Below are 6,789 nucleotides of genomic sequence, written 5' to 3' on the forward strand. Positions count from 1 at the left end.
AAAATTATAATTAACTTTTAACGTTTAAAATTTTTAATTTTATTTATTATAATAAATAATTAAGTTTTTAAATTAATAATTATTTTAAAAATAATATTTAAAATATATTATTATTATTAAATGTTTTTTATATTATTTTTAAATGTTAATTAAAATAAAAATAAAATAAAAATAATTTTAAATATGCCGGTTATTTAAATATATTTATTTAAATTTATTATTATTAAAACAATTATTTTATTATTAAATAAATTAATATATATTAAGTTAATGCGAATATTTATTTTTATTATTATTATAATAATATTTAATATAAGTATTATTAAAATAATTAAGTAAAACGATATAATATTAAAAAAAGTTTTAATTAATTTTATAATTTATATAAACGTAATTTAAAAATAAAATAATATTAATTATAATAATATAAATAATTAAATTTATTAAAAAATATAAATATAATTAAAAAATATTTATTAATTTAAATTTATTTTTATAGTTATTAATTAACAATTAATATTATAATAATTTTAATTTTTAATAACAATGTTTTTAATTATAAATTTAATTATTAAATAAAAAAATTTATTTAATTTAAAATTATATTTATAATTAATTAAGTTTATTAAATTAATAAAAATTAATAAAATAAATATATATATTTAAATTTTAAATTATTAATATAATAACTTTATTAATAAATATTTTTTTAATTTTTATAAAAACTTAAGTAATATAATTAATTAAGAGCAATGCTAGCCGCGCAGTATGATGTTGCTTATCTCCGCCGCGCAGTAGCGCTAAAAAAGCGCGTCCGAAAGAGGTATAGATTAGGTACCTTTGCTCCCATACAAACCGTCATATAATTGAATGTACCTTTGCAACACCGACACACAACTTGTTTTTAATCAACTTCAATCAATTATTCCTCACTGAATCTTGGTTCAAATTTCTAATAATTATAATATAATAAAAGCGCTCAATCCATTCTATATACAGTCCTACTTGCAAGACTTAGAACGCAAGTCTAAAGAAGCTATCACAGATTAAAGTTAGAGGAGTACTTAGATCGCGGTCGCAAGTGTTGGAAATGCTTCAATCCGACCGATCTTTTCAACGTTCAATATCTCTTCAAGACGCCCGTTTTATGTCCTGCAAATGGAGCTGTATATAGAGTAGACTGAGCAGTTTCGAATTATTGTAATTGCAAGAGATTTGAGCTAGTATTGAGCGAGAAATAATTGATTGAACCTAAGTACAGCGTTAGAGGGTGTTCTACACACCATTCGAACGCTAGCGCGATTTTTAGCGGCACTGCGCGGCGGAGATAAGGAACATCATACTGCGCGGCTAGCATTGCTCTTAATTAAATTAACATTGTTTATTATTTTTAATTAATTATTATTATTATTAATAAACGTATTATAAGTAAATAACTTAAATGAAATAAAAAAATATTTATATTTTATTAAATTTTAATTAAAAGTTTTTATTTAAAATTAATTAAAACTTAATTTATTATTAATAAAAACCTTTAACTTTTTTTTTAAAAAATTAATAAGTTTATTATTTTATTTAATGGTATTAATTTTTTATTTTTAAAAACAAATAATTAATATTAAGTTAACTTTTTTTTAATTTATTATTTTTAAATGTAATTTAATAATAAATATAATAAAAATTTTAAATATTATTAATTATTTACGTTAAAAAAATATAAAAAATACACGTAATATAACGAATTTAAAATGTTTTTAATAACGGGGATAAAGCATTTAATGTTAATAAACGAATAAAAAAAAAAAAAATAAATTATATTTATTTAAATATTTATTTATAAATATATTTAAATATATAACTTATACGTTTTAAAGTTTTTTTTTAATTTAATTAAGTTTTAAAATAAAATAATTTAAAAAATTTATTAAAAAAAATAATATTATAAAAAAGATTAATTTAATTTAATAACGGATATAAGTAAATATAAACGAATAAATGTAATAATAAATCCCGTAATAAATCCGTTAATAACATATAAAAGTTTTATTTATATAACGTAAAAATAAAATTAATAAAATCTTTAAATCGCATTATATTTTATAATAATATTAATTATATATAAATTATTTTTAAATTAAATTATATTTAAAGTTTAAGTGTTAATATAAAGTTAAAAATAAAAACGTTATTTATTTATTATATATAAAATTTAATTAAAGAAATTAATTTTATAAATTAAATAATTAAAAACTTAAAAATAATTATAAATATTATTTAATATAATAATTTTGTTATAACTTTATTAAGATTTTAATTATTTATTATATATTTAATTAAAATGGTATTCGTTTATTAAAAAAAATAAAAATATATATATATAAATTAAATGTATATATAAACTTATATTAAAAAGTAATAACTTTAATTAAAAAAAAAAAATAAAAAGAAATAAAACATATACTTTATTTCGGTATTAAGTAAGTTTTTTAATAATTATTTATTATTATTTAAATAATATTAATATTAATTTTTTTAATTTTTTTAAAACTTTTATTATAAATTTCCGTATTTTTTTTATAATTAAACTTTTTCAAAACTTAAACCTTTTAAAACGAAATAACATGTTATTTTTATAAAACTTGATTTTTTATTTATAAATTTTTTTAATGTAATTTAATATTAAACTATTATCGTTTTAAACGGTTTAAATATTTATAATATTTTAAATATATAATTTATATATTACGAAATATAAAAAAAATATAAAAAGCGATAATTTCTTATTAATAATATTAATATATATTATAAACTTTATTTTTAAGATATTTATTTAACTTATTAAAAATGGCACCTTTTTCATTTAATTTAATATAAAAATAATGGCATTTTAATTATTTTTTTTATTTACTTTTTTTAATAATATTAAATAATATTTAAATTTATAACCAACTTTTTCTTAAATTTTAATATTAAAGTAAATTATTATATATTATTTAATAATAATATTTTTAAATGCTTTATACCTTATTTTTTTATTTTATTTATTAATTATTATAAAGTTATGTTTTTTCGAAAATATATTTTTATTATTTAAACGTGTTTTTAATATTACGATTAAGCTTTTTTTTAACGTTTTTAATAAAATATATTTTATAATATAATTTTATTAAATTATTTTATAAAAAATTATCGTTATTTTCGACTTAATATAAACATATAATAAAAGTAATTTAGGTATTATAAAAGGGAAGTTAATTATTATTTACTTATTTTTTTTTAAACAATAATATTTAAAAAATTTAAAATAATAAAAATAAAATTTTTTTATTTTAAGTTTTATTTAATGTAAATTATATTCCCGAAGCAGAATAAAAGTTTATTTGTTAATTTAATTTTATGTTTTTAAATGAAAATTATTTTTATATTTATTAACATTTAATAAAAATATGTTAAAGGATTTTTATTTTAAGATTAACGGTTAAAAAAGTTTTATATTAAAAACAGAATTTAAAGTAATATTAATAAATTAATATAAATGGTAACTATAACCCGGTTAAACTTAAAAAAATAATTAACGATTATAATTTTTATATTATAAAAATAAATAAACCCGGCATTTAAAGAATTAAAAAACTATTTAACCGGCACTTGTTTTAAAAATAAAATTAATTATTATTTTTTTAATAATTTATAAATATGTTTAAATATTTTTTAAAGGTAGGAATATTTTTCGAAAAAATAAAATAACTTTAAATATTATTAAATCCACGCCGTTAATTCTCTTTTCTTATATAATATATAAGTTTAAAAAAATTTTAATATTAATAAATTTTTTAATAAAGAATTTAATGGTATATTAATGTTAATTTTTCGTAATGGTTTTTATTAATTTACGTTAAAAATTAATTTATTATAATATAATATAAAAAAGCTATAAGTTAAAACATGTAAAATAAACCGATTAATAAATAAAACCCATGTTATTAAATTAAGGAATAATTTATAACGATAATATTAATTAAATAAATAATAAAATTTAACGTAAGTTCGCCGTTATATTTAAACGTATAAAAAATAATACTTAAAATATTTATAATGTAATAATATTAATTTAACGATTATAAATTAAAAATTATTATTTTAAATAATAAAAAATAAGTTAATTATATTTTTAAGTTTAATGTTATGTTAAATGAAATTATAACTTAATAATATATTTACAAATATTAAAATATGTAATTAAATAAATGAAACGGATAATTATTATTATTTTTTATTTAATAAAATAAATGATAAATTTTAAAAAAAAAAAAAAAAAAAAAAAAAAAACAAAGTTTTTTAATTTAATAAATTTAAGTTTTTATTTAAACTTCCTTAAATATATATATTATTAAAAGATTTAATATATTTTTTATAATATTTAAAAAGTTTTTTTATATATTACGACGAAATAAATATTTAAAATTAAATTTATAAATTATTTATACGTAAATTTTTTTATAGTTATAAACTTAAAAAAACTTTAACCGTTATTATTTATTATTAAAATTACGAAAGTTAACTTATAATTAATATAAGAAAAGTTATAAATTATAAATTTAAATTAAGTGAATTATTTATAATTATTAAATTATATAATAATAAAATTAATAATTTTAATAAATAAAAAAAAATATTATAAATAAAAAAAAATAAATAATAAATAATTATTAAATATATTTGTAAGTAAATTTATTATTTAAAATATAATTAAATAAAAAAAATTTAAATTATTTTAAATATATAATATAAACTTAAAAAAGTAAAATATTTAAATTTACCGTAAAAAGTTTTAAATATATTATTAAATTTAAACTTAATATTAATATAAACATTATTTATTTTTATTTTAATTATTAAAAAATAATAAAAATAAACTTAATATAAATGATTTTTAGTTTAAGTTTAAATTTATAAAATTATGTTTTTATTTTTAACTTAGTTTTTATCGGAATTATTTAAATAACTTTAATTTTAAAGGTATTTAATTAAAAAGTCATGGAATTTATTATTTTTATTATTTATGTTAACTTTAATAAAACATTTTTTATAATTTGAAATTTATTATTATTTCGCGTTAACTTTTACTTTACCGCTTAATAAAAGTAATTTAAATATTATTTATTAATAAATTAATTATTAAGAATCGGTCATGCGTAATAAAGCTTACCATTTTTATTAAACATTTAAAAATTTAATTTTTAATTTTCCTACTTTTTTATTTAGTATTTTTATTTTATAACCAAACGTTTTATAGAACGAACCTTTTAAAAAAAAATCGATTATTAAAAATAATCTTATGCCGGGTAATAATATTAATGGTAAAGTAATAGGATAATAAGATTTAAAATTATACGATATTTTTTTTCTTTTTTATATAATTAAAATTCGAAATATTTAAAAATAAACGGTTAATTAAAAAAATTTAATTATATTTATTTAAAAGAATTTTCGTTTAAAATAAAATGTTATTATTTAAATAAAATAACTTATAACGAACCGTGGCAAACATATATATAAAAATTATAATATAATTTATTATTATATTTTTATGCGTAAAAAAAGCCGAATAAATCCGAATTTAAATCTTAAAAAACTACTTGTTTTATAAATGAAAACTTATAAATAATATAAACATGATTTTTTATCATTTAAAATATATCTTTATTATTTTTATTAAAAATATAAAAAGGTATTTCGTTTTATTTTTATTAATAATATTTTTTTTTTAAAATACGGAAAAGCTTTTAAACTTATAAGTTTAAATTTATTAAAGGAATATAAAATTTAAAAGTTATATTTAAATATTAATATAAAAAAAAAAACGTATAAATTAAATAAATTATAAATATTAAAGTTAATAATAAAAGTTAAATAATTTAATAATTTATAAAATTAAATAAATATATCACATGGTTAATTATTATTATTAAGTTATATACGATTAATATAAATATTATTATAACGTATTATATTATCCCTTTATTATTTTTCGTGTAAATTTAATTAATATATATTTTATTATATAAATTTATATATAAATATAAGTATTTTTTTAATTTTATATAATAACTTTTTTTTTAATATTTAAGTAACTTTAAGTCATGTGGGGTAACTTAAATAATAACGTTTTTTATTTAATTAAAAGATATATTACGTTTAACTTTATTATTTTTTTAATTTAAAATAATTAATATAAAAAATATTATTAAATTTTTTTATAATATAATTTAAAAATTTTTTAAACTTTTTTATACCGTTTTTAATACCGATTTATATTATAAATATTAATAACGCGGTATAAATTATTATTTTAATAATTCGGATATATTATTTTATTTACTTTAAAAGCTTTTTTCCGTTATTAATTTTTTTAATAATAAATAATAATAATGTTAAATATAATTTAACGTATTTTATTTATTACATTTTAATTAATAATTTATAGTTTTATAACGGGTAAAATAACTTTTAATATTTTTATTTAATTAAGTTTATTTTTAAAATTATAATGTATATTATTTATTTTATTAATAATGTTTTATAAAAAAAAGAATATTATTTATTTATTCCCGAATTTCCCGAAAATAAATGTTATTCCGTTTATATTTAATTATAATAATTAATTATTATTATTAATTATATTTATTATAAATAAATACTTTGTTATATTTAATTTTAATTATTAAATTTTTTTTTATAATAACTTGCTTTTAATATAACGTAAGTTTAATATTTATAACATTTTAT

Source organism: Annulohypoxylon truncatum (genome assembly GCF_022578515.1).
Source record: "Annulohypoxylon truncatum strain CBS 140777 unplaced genomic scaffold F4807scaffold_9, whole genome shotgun sequence".
NCBI lineage: Eukaryota > Fungi > Ascomycota > Sordariomycetes > Xylariales > Hypoxylaceae > Annulohypoxylon > Annulohypoxylon truncatum.